This window comes from Stenella coeruleoalba, assembly GCF_951394435.1.
Source record: "Stenella coeruleoalba genome assembly, chromosome: 5".
Classification (NCBI taxonomy): Eukaryota; Metazoa; Chordata; class Mammalia; order Artiodactyla; family Delphinidae; genus Stenella; species Stenella coeruleoalba.
In genome coordinates, this window is record NC_137150.1 from 84,060,924 (window position 1) to 84,075,863 (window position 14,940).

Genomic DNA, 14,940 nt, shown 5'->3' on the forward strand with positions numbered 1-14,940 from the left:
AGAATCCTGCAGCTTTAGCTCGAGCTGAAAGCTGCCACCAAAGTCCTCCCCAAATCCAGGCAGCTCTGAGTCTTTTTCCCCACCTCCTGCTGTGATTACTCTGGCTTCTGATTAAATCATACCTTAAATTTAAGGTCACTAACCTAAAACGACCCAAAGCTACTTATTTCTCTCTTCAACAGTTCCCCATTATTTGTAATATTTGGAAGACTTGAAAATAGCTTCTGTCCTAATTTATGTAGCCTTTTCTCCAAAAGCAAATGCTATACTGTAATAGTTTCCTTACTTGTGGATTCAAACGTCAGGTGAAAGGTTTTGGAAGCTAATTAGCATGCTAAAGCGTGTGGAGCATTTGGGTGAGTCACAGCCGTGCTACCTGAGGGGTAGAGAAAATGTCTTGTCGTTAGTGATATTTAACGCGTGTAGTCTCCTCACTTAGTTTTAACAGAGCCAGAACTGCATTGCATTGTTTTCTCTATGTTTAATAGAAATCTTATTTATATCATCTCTTCTTTAAAACATCCATGCCTTTGGGGTTTAGTCTAATGTCTTATTTCTTACTTAAAATATATTTCTACTAATTTTAGAAAATTTTACAAGTTTGTTTTTATTGTATTAATAACTGAACTAGGTTGTAACAAATTCTTGTCATAAAACTTCTTATTTTATACTCAAATTTTTCTGTTTTGACCTGGTTTAATCCTCTTTTCTTAAAAGAAATTTCCCCCTTGTTTTCAGAGTGAGCATTTCATTACATTTATTGAACATCTAGTATATATAATCAAGATATGAGGCAAATGAATATTTATTAAATACCAAGAATGTGACCAGTGTCTACCATCTAGTTAGGAAGAACAGTTTGGATAACTCAACTTATGAAAATTATTTCTTGGTTAGAAATGCGTTCAGTAGCAGAAATTCTGACTTGAGTGGCTTAAACAAATAGGGGTTTGTGCTTCTTACGTAACAAGTCCAGAGCTAGAGAGCTGCTGGTGTGTGATAAACTCAGGGCCAACATCTCTGGGTTTATCTTTGCTTTTTTTTTTTTGTGCTTGTTGCCTTATGTTCACAAAATAGTTGCTGCAGCTGGAAGTATAATGTCCATATTCAAAGGAAGAAGAGGGAAGCAGAAGGATCACTTTTTACCTCTATCAGAAAAGAAAAAGCTTTCTGAGAAACCAGCTTCTCAAGCAGATTGCCACATAGATCTTATTGACTAGGACTGGGTCCCAAGGCCACCCTTGGTTGCTAGGGAGGCAAAGAAATCAGGGAACAGATTTGTCATAATTGGCTTAGAAATATTATAACTCATCATTCAGGACTAAGCACATTGCCACTCTGAACAAAATAGGAGTCTGTAGGTAGGAAGAAATAGGGGAATAGATATTGTGTAGGCAAAGTGTCTATTCCAGCTGTACTAGTCAAAAAAAAAAAAAAAAAGAAGAAGAAAGAAAATTAATGTGGACTACAAAAACTGGAAAATGATTTACGGCTGTGATAGAACATAAGCTGGACTACGAGATAACTAAAGGAATCAGACTGTTAAAAGAATGACAATAGGACACTCCAGCTAAGGGAAGAACAAAAGCTTAAAGTCAGGAACATATATGCTACATATGGGAAGTAGACACTGCATTGTGAATTCCTCAATTCTCTGAAGGCAGGAAGTAAGGCTTATTCCTATTTATTTTCCTAGTGTCTCACACATAGTAGATGCTTATTGAATCATAGTAAATGAATATATAATATTCCAACACAGAAGTCCAGACATGATTTAATAAATCATGGAGATAATAGAATACAAAATTTAAAATTTAGGACTCACTTGGCAATACCAAGATAAAGGGAAACACTAATATAGTCTGGCTACCCTCTAGAATACTTGTTGGGTAGTACTGGAACCTGGGATGCCTAAGCAAGGTGGGGCAAGAAGTGGAAGCTGAAATATCAAGTTAATATTGTGAACTTGATCTGTGAAAACCTGATTATATTTCTGGAGTAAAGTTTTGGTAATATACAAATGATAATCTCCAACAGGCCCTCCAACTATTGGAAGCCTAGAGTCTGTTGCTGTCACTTGTCCCCCTTTTCTCCAAGTTCTGTTCTCTGTGACCTTCAGGGATTTCCACTGTGAAAGGAGCTTTGGAAAAATGAGAAGTAGTTCGCTGGAGATTCCTAGATTCCTACTCTACAGTAATTTGACATTTTACTTTTATTCAGTTCCTGTTCTATGCCAGTCAATCTGCTGCAGTTTTTAGGAGATCATTAAAATACCTGACTACAAATTGTTTGCATTCTAATCAAGAATTTAAATATCGTGATTGATTTAAGCAAAGAAAAAGAAATTTAATACTGTTCAAAAAAAATCAAGTTGGTCAAAAGGATAGTTTGACTGGCTTTTATTTTCATGGTACTGATTTAACCAGACAACTCAGGCCAAGAGTCAAACACACTTGGTTCTGCAAATACCACATGAGTAACTTCCACTGAAGGGAAATTATCTTTCTCATAGTCCTGATCACTTTCTATTTAACAAAGGATAAAGTGTCTTGTCCTATTTTGTTTCCCGAACTCTGGAATTTAAATTTGGTTTACCATCTACAATATGGCTAAATAGTAAACTGAAATAATAAATGAAAGTAATTTCATTTTTGAATTGTACCTCCATGAATCCTACATAATTTTAAGGATTTGCAATTCCTTTTTGTTTTCACAACCTTAACTTTACCTGAAAAATATACCAATGGAGTGGGGGATAGGCATGGTATTAAAATGTATAACCTGGGCTTCCCTGGTGGCGCAGTGGTTGAGAGTCCACCTGCCGATGCAGGGGACACGGGTTCGTGCCCCGGTCCGGGAAGATCCCACATGCCGCGGAGCGGCTGGGCCCGTGAGCCATAGCCGCTGGGCCTGCGCGTCCGGAGCCTGTGCTCCGCGGCGGGAGAGGCCACAACAGTGAGAGGCCCACGTACCGCAAAAAAAAAAAAAAAATGTATAACCTTAGTAATGGCATTTCTAGCACACGTATGGTCTATAGCCATTTAGTGAAGTTTACTTATTGCTTTAGGCTTCAGCCTCCTTGGTTAGATTAGAATACTTCAGATTATTTGAGCTGAAGAGTACTTTTATTTTGACAAAAGAACATTCATTTTGTTTTAATTGATTGAGTTATATATTTCCAGTGACAGATCTTTAACTCTTTCGAAGACCTGTAACATTATTAATATTGCACTTGGAGAAGTCACTTAATTTATCTGGGCATCAGTTTTCTCATCTGCAAAATGAGGTAACTGGACTCACATGATCTCCAGCAACTTTCAGCTCTGGAATTGTATGATCTCATTTTTCAGTACAATTCAACAAATATTAATGAAATACTTACATGATGCAAATCAATATGGTAGGACCTAGATGGATACAGAGATAAATAATGTGATTTTTTCATGCAAGGAGTTTACAACTGGATGCATTCAAGATTGGGATGTATATTTCCCAACAAATCCTAGCTCCTCATGTTTGGGATGTCATTTATGAATGAGGGCATATGATTCATTCCCAAAGGGGAGGAAATTCATTCATTTGTTAGTTTTTCGTATCTGGATTTGGAGAAACAAACAAAAAAAGGGATCTGAACTCTCATTTTAATAATATTGTGCAGTTGTATCCCACCTTCATTGCAGAGAATTTAGAGTATTCCAGACCATTGTCACATTCATCCCTAAAGAAGTCCAATGCAAGTAGAAAGGTGTAAATATAGTTATGCAAATTTTAGTGATTAGAAAACTGGACCCTAAATTTCCTGGAGTTATACAATGAGCAAGTGAGTGAGAACAGGTGAAATTCTAGGAACCCTCACTCCAGGACTGCATAGCCAGCTTCCCCTGTGAGGGACAGTTTCTTTTAGCACGTTCTGCAGAGCCTGATTGCTAAACTATCTTCCACACCTGATCCTTCCTTATTCTTTATCTGAAGAGCAGGCATTGATGATTTCAGATGTATCACCAGGAAAAAAAGGGTTATAGTGGAAGAATGGAATGTGTACAGCAACAGATGTGACAAGCAGTTGTGATATATTGATATAATGTTCCAGTCTTCAGTTTGCACTAAAATTAGAAGTGAAGAAAATTTGGGGACTCCTTCGTCAATCTGATCATAAACATTTGACTATAGGCCCAGCAGCCATAAAGAAACTAGGCGAGAACATCATTCTGAACATGCCACCCTGGAAACCCTGTCTCAGTTCTTAGCATCACTAGAATTTTCCTAGCCTTCTTTTGAGGGGAGTTAGGAACATAATGAATCTACTTCTTTTTACAAATCCTGCAAGCAGCTCCTTGGAAACAGGTGATTAGGTTTCCTTCTTTACCTAAATCTTCCTAGGTAGTAAAAAAGTCATATCCGTGTTTCGTCTCATGGTTTCCTTAGTCAAAAATTTGCATCTGAGGCCTAGGAAAATGTTTGGTTTTCATGATTGAATGTTTAAACAGGTGCACACTGCACTGATCTGGCTGAGGAAAGGTAGTCTCTTCCTTCTGGAAACCCTGACGTTAAGAGAAAGATTCTCATGCCAGCTTTCATGAATGCTTGTGAAGGAAAGTGCAGGTGATTCTGAAGTCTTATTACCTGGGTTACCAACCCACTTGCCTCCCTCCCATTCTGTGTTCTCATGAAGAAATTGATTTAATAGATTCAAGGTATTAAATACATTCTGCATTAATATTATATGTACTCTTTGAATCCAAGTGGCAATACAATAGAGTTTCATTTTATAAATAACACCTTTCAAGCTAACACCACAGGGCATAGTACAAAAGAATCAAAATAGAACACAAATGCTGTAATCAAATGCAGACCCCAGGAAGGCTGATTAAAAAGGCATGTTGCTAGTAAGAGCAGCCGACAGGGTAAGTATAGTGGGTCAGAGCAGAAAAGCTAGCTGAACAGAAGGGCAAACTCAAATAAAATGGACTTGCCTGCCTGATTCACATGGACTTACAATTCTTCTTTGTCATCATCTACTTTTGGACTCAGGAATTGCAGGGGAGAGGTGTGCATATGTGTTTGCTAGGGAGGTGGGGATCCAATGTATGCAGTGTCATTAGGTTTATCCTCAGTCTTCACACACAACACAAACAAAAGAAAATCCTAAAGACAGCCACCTGCAGCTGCCAGCACTGCCTAGTATGATTGTGAGACAGCCCAACAGGGCTTGTTTTGCTTGATAATACCACTGGTTTTCAGAAAGCACAACTGAAGGAAACAAGTAGATCCTTCCCATAATAGTGGGAACAGATAGTATTGCTATAGCCAAGCATCAGTAAAAACAGGTGAATGGGTGAGATGGGTGTTTTATGGCCTTAGTCTTGAGACATTCTTCTCTCCACAGGACCCTCTTCTCACCCACTTGCTTTCTGTGCTCTCAGCCTCTCACCACCACAACCCTTTTTAAACCCTACCTCTAGTTATAGAATAAAAGGTTCTGTCCCCTTCTTAAAGAATCAGGTGAAAACAGTGGAGGTGTTTGAGTATACTTCCCCATCTGTATGTAAAGTTATTTCTGACAATGACCACTGTATATCTTGAGGAATGCATTAAACTGGTCATTTACTTATGCTTTTCTATTTAATATTGAAGGTAGAACAATACAGGACAAGAATCATAGGAAAAATTTCCTGCTAAATATGTGACATTTTTCTGAAAAATAGCAACTTATAGTTAACAGCCTCCTCCAAAATGAGTCATGGAACAGCAAATATGGGTTCTAGAGTCAACAAAAAGAAAAGGAGAGAGAAAGGAAAAATACTAGTTGAGGTCATCTTTACCACTCTTGAAGCTGTGGGTTGTTTTCAGTGACTCTCCTGATTACCCACTTAGTTGAAATTCTGGACTGGGATCACTAATGCGTAAATTTAGGTCAATAGTTTAGTATTTCTTTACATTTTTCCTAATCTGTTAATTATAAACAATTAAAACATATGTGGGCAGCATTTGTGGAGGAAAAAAGGTCATTATACAAATACAAGTATTGCCACTTTTATTTAATAGAATATTATTTTCCTTAATTCTGACAATATTTATTTCATTATGCAGAAAGTCAGTATATTACTAAAGGTAAGCAGCAGGCCTAGTAAGTAATATAGTAAGTAAGAGAACATTGGATTGTAATCTCCAAAGTGAGTTATTTCATAAAGTGTGTAAGGAAATAACTCTACCAGTTATCAATATACTGCCTCTCAGATCCAAATTTACCCTTCCTTGCCTGCTCTCCAAAAATGTATCTGGGTCCTTTAAATATTTTTCCTTTCCTAACTGTGTGAGTGTGCTTTGTCAGTGAGGAATCAGACAGACATTATAGGAGAAAGAGGTTCTCCTTCCTGGCCCCCATGTATTTTTTGGCAGGCTCCTGCCGTGCGCATGGTTCTCTAAGGCCTGGCTCCTGCAGCACACACAGCTGCCCCGGTGCCCAGCAGCTGAAGCACAGGTAGCTTCTCCAGTGCCCAGCAGCCAGTGGCTACGTCCAGCACCCAACACACATGCAAGCACACACGTGCACACATACACACATCGGGTGGTTTATGTAGTAGTGTGCCTCAAATGAGACAGCCTCCCTGTGAACAGCTTCCCTGGCACCCTAGAGTATAGTTTTCCAGCAAGTTTTACTGACAGCTCTCCAGCAACTTCTTTGCCATTCATTCATTCACTGGCTATGCCTTGTCCAACAAGGACTAGATCCCAGTCTAGAGGTGTAAGGGACTCTTCCTTGGGCACTCTCTATCAGCCCTAGAAGTTGTGGTTGCTCCTTATATTTGCTTATTCTTATATAATTCACAATCCTCTTCTTATTAATTACTTCCTCATTACTCCAATCCCCTGTTATAGTTAATAATTCTGTATATTAAATTTTTCCTATTCAAATTGCTGTGTGGTTTCTCTCTCCTGATGGACCCTGACTGATACATGACCAAAGAATATTGAAATAATCTGTATTGTTTGGGAGTAGGGGGAAGTCAATCATCTCTTTATGGAATGGTTTAGCATTAGTGTGATGTGCCTTATCCAGGCCTGGCTATTAGATGAACAAAGAGTTTTGAGAATTTGATGCTAGATTGAAAAGTGACATAAGAATATGATGCTATATACTATTTTTAACTGTACGTATGGTTTTAAAGACCCAATTTTAAAATATTTTACTTGATTTCACTGAGAGTTTTTTTTAAATGTAAACTATAATAAGGCAAACAACAAAAGGCTGGACTCAAAAGTAATTTGTTAGCCTTGAAAAGATGATGCAAAATAATAACACTATAATGTGAATATGTAGATTATTAATGCTAGGGAAATAATGATACCCATCATTTTTTGAGAACTCATAGCAATAGAGGTAGATACCGTTATTATCCCTATTTACAAATAGAAAAATAGAGGTTCAGGAAGGTTAAAGAACTGGCCTAACATGGTATGTGTAGTAACATTTCAGAGCCAGAATTTGAACTTAGATCTGCCTGTGAGCCCTGGCTCTAAACCATTGCTCTCTGCTTCCAGAACACTCATACTGAAGTAAATAGCAAGCTACCTGGGAGAACAAACACAGAACACTTGTTTGTGTTGTTTTCATCAAATATCCAGAAAAAGAAACTGTAATGTAACCCTAGAATGTTTAAGCACACACCCTGAGATATTTCTGAGATAATCTACTACTCTTACCTAACAAGATATGGACAAACTGGGTGAACACTGGTGATCAAATCCCCAGAACCAAAGTGTTAACCGTGTATTAAAAACCCAGCAGTCTTTATGCAGAGCTGAATTGAAGACAGATGAAATATTAACAGCAGTTCTAGCAGCACAAAATGAAATATGAGATCCTGTATCAGAAATTATTAGTAACCTGTTAAAAGAAATGCTGAAAAATGGCAGTTACCAAATTAAAACTGGGAAACAGAGCCCAAATGGGAAATTTTGAAAAGTTTGGAGGAAAATAAATGACAGATTGTCCTCTTGGCTCTTATTACTATGCCATCCTAAATCCTACTTGGCAATACATGGTGGAGGTGAAATAAGAACTGCATCACTGCCAGTGCTGGTCCTCAAATTTATAGTCCTAAGTGTCTGTGAGGGTGTCTGGGATTGATTGGAAAAGTAGTTGGAATTTGGTAGCTTTATCTAAATTGAAGAGCCTGGAGACTCTTATTATGAAAGGCTTCCTCTCATTTGTGAATTGGCCCCTTTGCTCCACTTTTGGATGCCTGGCTTCCTCCATGCCGAGCTGCACTAAATGTTTCTACATGGGAAAGCTATTCTCCTTAAATGCTTTCAAATTTAAAGCATCTATCTGGATATGTTCATGTTTACAACTCAAAATATCTAGCATCAAAAAAAGAGAGAAAAGTTACAAATACCGGGTAGTAAATGAAGGCGATATTTTTCCATCAGTAACTGAGAGCAGAGAAATGACTATAAGCAGAGTTGTTGAGCAGTTGGTGCCAGAGAGAAAAAGGAAATGAGCTATAGAACCATAGAATCTTAGTGTTGGCAGAGACGATGGAGTTCAGGCAGTCCAACCCTATCATTTTTCAATGAAGACACTGAGACATGGGGAGTTAAGGGACTTGACTTGCCCTAGACACATAGTTGTTTACTGACAGTCAGGCCAAAAACATTTCCCAACTCCCAGTCTGGAACTCTGTAGTTCAGCATGCTACTGCCATTCTCTACCGAAAATTAACACTAACCCAGCCTGGAACATAGAAGAATTCAGCATCTGTGGGGAGCAAGAAAAATGATGAATTCTGAGATGGAAGTCAGTCTGGGAAAAGGAGAGGGGAAATGGATGATTCTCCTTCACTGTGACTCTTTGGCCAACTTTCTGCAAGACATTTTATGTCAGTTTACTCCCCTGTGCCTTCCCACGATAATAAAATAATGTGGTTGTAATTCTCCAGGGTTTATATATATGCATTCAAATTGGATTTGGTTAGAGAATTCTCCCATGTACAGGTTATCTTGATTGGTTTGTGGGTGGCATTGCTATTGATTCCTGTTATTTATGTGAGCCTGCCTTTTTTCTCTAGCAGTGAAATGTGCTCCAGAGTCCTTGTGGGAAGAATCTTCTCCAACGGACACCCTAACTAAGGATCAGATGTAGGTTTAAGATGCAAAAATTATCTTCTGTTAACCCTTGTATTCTATTAACCTCATGAAGAACTTGAGCCATATGTGGGCCTTATAATCAGATTCATGAGTTTGGTGAAATAATTTTCTTTATTTGGAAGCACAGGATAACTTGAAGTAAACCAGTAGCAAAGAAGATACGATAAAAATGTCTCAGTAGGATTCCCTGTGATATAGCAGTACAGGTCTTTTAGACCAATCGAATATTTTTCAGAATAGAGCAACCGGAAATGAGAGAATCAGACAGTATGATGAAAACTACAGATGGAATGCTTTGCATGAAAAGTGATTATATACAAGAGAGGGCTCAGGAGCAGGTAGGCGTGGAGTTGGAAAGGAGTGGGTAACTGAAATAAGAGAAGATAATGCTTGACCAGGTCTAGTAAAATATTCCCTGCCACAACTGCTGTTCCATGAAGAGACTGAGCCAAGAGGCCTGAAAAAACTAACCTTAAGTTCAGCGTTGCCATTATTGTGGGAGGCATCAGGGAGAGCACATCCGGATTTGTGTTTCACAGTAATCACTGCTGGGTGTCAGCATTCATCAGCCAGATGGTCAGACCCACAATTAATCAATTAGACTGGGATGATCAACTGGACTAAGTTTTCCCTTTGGTAAAAAACCCTCATCATGCGGTCAAGGCCGATAGCACTTTTATCCTGTTGCTTTTGGAGAAGCTTCTAAAAATCCCTCTTTTCTTTTTCAGGTCTCTAGTTACTGAATGCTATTAAGCTCCAAGCTGCTTTGACAACATAGATACCCCAAATCAAGATTTTAACATAATAGATTTTTAACATCCTCTGGGTTCAAGCATAATGTTTAACATATCCAGATAGAAACAAGCTTTTTAAGGCAACATCCTCTGAGGAATGTTACTCAACTGATTTTACTAGAGTCTTCGTATTGGTTCCACTCAATACAGTGCAACGACACTGGGAATGATTCTTTCCCTGGCACTTATGAAAATGATATGATAATCAAATATAAACAATAACACTTTACTGAGTGTTCAGCCTGTGATAGATACTACTGTGATAAGGACTGACAAACACTGATTCTCTCCTTACAATAATTCAAGGTAATAATATTCCATTTCAAAGAAAAGAAAACTGAGGCTAGAAAGTTTATTTGCTCAAGGTTAAGCGTTTATCAAGACATGTTGAGATGATTTAATGACCTCTGGAATGAAAACTAAATAAAATTTACATTTTTTACACATCTTACACATCTGTATGTCCTTAAGGGATAACAATTAGAAATATATGATGGGTCCTTATTAGTCCTGTTCAAAGCACTGTGAAGAAATATTTTACTAGCATTTCCCAGCTCTGTTGACGGTATTCTCTTTTCCCTGCCATTCTTGCTGCATCCCATCTGACCTTTGAAGTTGCTTTCTTCCTTATTTTGGGGCCATCACCACTATTTGCTGATAATTCTGTCCCCACCTCAGTTTCCTTGTCTAGAAATGGTTCCTCTGAGTCTGTTTCATGCACTAAGTCTTTTCTTTATCCATTGGCTCATTCAGGTGATTTGCCTCCTCCAAAACAAAATGTTTATTACTGATTTATTTTTCAGGTTGAACCTGATTTTTTTCCTCTGGCTGTTTTTCTTTTCCCTCTCCTCTTGCTTATGACAGTACTACTGCACAGGAAGAGGTGTTTGAAAGTCCTGTTGACTAGAAGTGTCACTTGCTGTTGGAGGTCTATGCTGACCCCACTGGGTAGAAATATAGACACAATTTCATATTTCCCTTGTGTTCCATCATTGAACTTATGTCTTTCTTTTCTCTTAGTTCTTCTCTACTGCCATCCAAGCTTAATTTAAGGAGTGCTTCTCTTTAACCATTTTGTGACCAGATTTTACAGGCTATACAAGGATACTATTGACCCAAGTGCACGTCTTTGAGATATTAGGCTTTTACTTATAATTACATTATTTTATGGAACATGAGGCTTCCTCTTTTTATTTTACTGCAGTGCTTTTCTTTTGTTTGTTTTGCTACTTACCAAACTGGGAAAGGAATACCTAAATACCAGGATAGTGTATAGGTAACCACTATTTCCTAAATCAAGTTCAGGAGCACATGGAAAAAAAGGTATTCCAGAGATCTTAATGAGCATCTTTTCTCCTCCAGGCCTCTACCCATGCCCTCTTTTTCTGTCTGTGGTACTCTAATTTGTTCTTGCTATGTTTGGTAGGCAGCTGTTCTAAGTTTTTCCCTTGCTGCTCCTTTTTGTACACTCCTACAGTCTTCACCCCAGAGCTGATGAGGCTCTTTCATTTTGACCTGCAGTATCTCCGTGAATTGCGGAGCTGAGCCCTGCCATCTAGACTGCCTTTCTGCTTCATTTTGCTTCTGACCTAAACCCCCCCTGCTATTCCAGGCCTGGCCTCTCATGACCAGAGACTGCTGACTCATCCTGGCCTGTGCCAAGCTGTGCAGTCGCTTAGCGATGTGGACAGGAGTCGAAGGACTAGAATGAGATCACTGAACTCATTTCACTTGTTGCTTACGGTACAGTCCAGCATGAGCTGGAAATGTAGGAACCTCAGCCTCCCGAGCAGAAAGAGTAAGTAGATTAAACACACTGCATCACCAAGTCCTCAACAAGCAGTAGTGGGGTGGCGGGTGGAGCTGGCTTTTTCATGGCCGTGTCTAGGGCATTCCGGTTCATCAGGAATGTTCCTTTGTCCTCTCCTTCCTCTCCTCCACAATCGCACCCTCCCCCCACCCCTTCCCTGAACTTCCCTTCTGAAAATGTCTGGATGGCACAGCAATGATCTGGGCAGAAATGAAATTTTGCTAATAAGCAGCCTCCACAAGAAATCCTAGAACGGTGACACTGTTGAAACTGCTTAGTTTGTCTACTGGGAACTGACATGAACTTCCCAACAGAATTCAAGGAAATGAAAAAAAATCTTTTTTTGTTCTCCTTTTCTTTCTGATTCTCTTTTTCTTTCTGTTTTGAGGGAGGTAGTTTCAGGAGACATGGCTGCATTCTGGTGTGGTGTAAAGTTTTCCGTCGGGAGACAATAATGAACATTCCTCTGGCAGGACGGGATGGGCTTTTTTTTTTTTTTTTTTTTTTGTTTCTCTTGCTGTTGTTTATTTATAAGACATTTCCTCTCAGTTAGTAGAAGTTAGATCGTAAGAGGCTCCAGTGATTTTCCTTCCACCTCCCCTCCCTAATTTCTGTGCTTCAGCACTCTGGAACACTGTGAACTTGACAAACTAATCAGAGCAGGGAGCTTAGCAGCCAGGCCTGGACACTCTCAAGAGACTGTGCTGATTCTCAGTCGATACTCCTTGGATCAGGAACCATAGTCCTGGTGAGTGGTGAGGTTCCAGAATTTGATGTGTCAAGGATTCTATTCTTGGTGTCTCTGAGGCAGTCAGGAAATAACGAGTGTTTTTAAAAAGGAAAAAAAGAATGCAGTTTTTTTTAAAAAGCTACCAAACAATCCAACGGCCTGATGAAGATTTTACTGTGCACAGCTGAGAGCACTCTATGGACAATGGCTGAGCCTTGAGTCTGTGTTCAGGAGGAGCCTGCAGGCTTAGGTTTCATGCTGCCACTGATGGATGTCAGCCTTGGCAGGCCTGGCAAACATGCTTGTGGGAGGAGGGAGATAGGTGAGTGAGTGCAGCTGGGAGGTAGTAGTCGGGGTGGTAGGAGGGGGAAGTGAAAGTGGGATTCATGGTTTGTTTGGAGTTTCTCTCTACCAACTTTTCATGCATCTCTCTTCTGCACGTTTACATTATGCTCAGAATATATAACGTACCCAGCTAAGCAAGAAAAAGAAGTGGATGCATAGCCGAAGAATATTGTTAATACTGTTCTTCTAAAGATCACTTTGCTAAGAACTGGCTGTTTTTAAATGTTAGGGAAACTCCCTCCACCCGACCTTTGGAAAATATTATTTGTCATACCCTCTTCTTTATTCTTCTGCATTCATGATATCAAACAGAAGAATGCAAGGAGAATCCTTATTTGGTTCCAGGGAAATTTATCATTGTGACATAGGAAAACTAGATGACTGTCCTCACAGTATTAAACCCAAATATAGTATTGTCCTCAATGTAAGAGATTCTGATTGAGTGTGCTCTGGGAAGTTGTCGAAGGAATGAAATGGGGGTGGTTGCATGCTGTCTGATATGAGACTAGCAGAGGAGTCAACAGACCAGCTTTTGGTTCCAATACATGCCTTCCGTGTCCTTGTTAATAATTCACACTCTCCCTAGAAGTGGAGTTTCAGTTGGAATGTGTATTTGTCTTTTACCATCAGGTCCCTACTTAGTTGCTCTTTCAGAGGTATTTGATCTTACTGTGTTTTCTTGTCTTCTTTCCAATTTCAAGAATCCAGCATGTTCCAAAATATTAAGAGTGGAAAAAACAGAAAACAAAAAAACATGGTGGCCATAAAAGCATTTGATTGTGTGGCAGCATCTGAAGTGAATTGCTCTTTGGAGAGAGGGAGGAGTCTTTGATGTCCCCAATATGGTTCTCATAGGCTAAAACTTCCAAGAACCACAACCCAGCCTAAGGGGCACTTACTCGATGTTCTTAAATATTTGGAAAGAGATGCTATTTTATTGTTTTAGTTTTCCTTGCTATTAACACATTGCCAGTAGATTCCTCCTAAAAGTTGAAAATGCTTTAGCAATAGTTGATTTTACATTTAACCAGATGTGTATTGTGTGTGCCTGTTGTGTGTACTCTTGTCCAAGCTGGTACGGTCATCCAGCATATTACAGTGATACTTGGCTTTGGAATTTTGTTTGCTGCTCTGGGCGATTCAGATTCTTAACCATTGAACTCACGCATGCTCGTTTATTCCTGTGGTCCCTACAGACACTGACCCCTGCTACAGCCTCATCAGGGTCTGTCAGTGACCTCTAGAACAAAGAGTCAGCTTCCTTTCACAATTCCTATAGTTTGTGAGGCACATCAAATTCCTGAGCTGTCATTGTGATAGGAAGCAGTCCCAGAGTTTTATTAAGACCAGTGTGCTGAAAGTTTAATGGTATATAATGGAAAACTTGCCTATTTCAGTTAGGCCATGTTAGTTATGACCATACTACTTGTATGTGTAATGTTTCTTGGGGATTTTCCATTAATTCTTTTTTTCTGAAGAAAGAAGTTGAAAGGGAAAATAGTGTTAATTTTTTTTTTAAGTTTGATATAAAAAATGTAACTAGTTTTACCCCATTACCACCAAGACCTATGTTAGGTTGTGCCTTCCTCAGTTAACACTTAGGCTGCACAGACTGCTGGGAGAATTGTCTGTTAATCTCTGGTAGGGATGATGTCCATTAGGACTGCACTGAGGGCAAGCTGTATATCTAATACTTAGAAAATATTTTATTATTGAAATCCCGTAGCCTGTACATGAAATTTTATGAGCATCTTTAAGCAGAAAACAGGTAAACACAAATATCTAAGGGTATATCCCAAGAGATGACATTTAAAAAATATAACCTGACAGAGAAATTTTCCTCATTGTTGCCAAGACCTGGAGTTCCACATGGCTGTGGAAGAAAGAATTCTATGGCTAAGTTGGAGTATTTAAGTCAGAATTTGATCAGTACACCTTTGACAAAAAGGCAAGATAATGATGTATTTCTTTCCATTTAAATGGTTGTAAATGGTTACCTGATCTTTTCAAAACCTATGTTATAAACCTTCACAGTGTACTATCAATAATTCGGTTTTCCAGTGCTGATCCCCCAAATTTTTATTTCATTTCAGAGGATGCACGTTATAAAA

At 39.0% G+C, this 14,940-nt stretch overlaps 1 protein-coding gene across 22 annotated transcripts in view; it reads left to right on the forward strand.

The window, feature by feature from the left end:
• Nucleotides 1-14,940, forward strand: part of ZBTB20 (zinc finger and BTB domain containing 20) — an 812,397-nt gene that overhangs the window by 500,170 nt on the left and 297,287 nt on the right. For 4 of the 22 annotated variants that reach the window (XM_079921758.1, XM_079921754.1, XM_079921756.1 and 1 more), the window contains 2 exons: nt 9,072-9,141; nt 9,879-12,502. The exons of 16 other annotated variants lie outside the window; for them this stretch is intronic. The gene's annotated coding sequence lies outside the window, so the exon portion shown is untranslated. The remainder of the gene's footprint in view (nt 1-9,071; nt 9,142-9,878; nt 12,503-14,940) is intronic. 2 more of the 22 variants (XM_079921766.1, XM_079921765.1) reach the window with 1 other exon arrangement.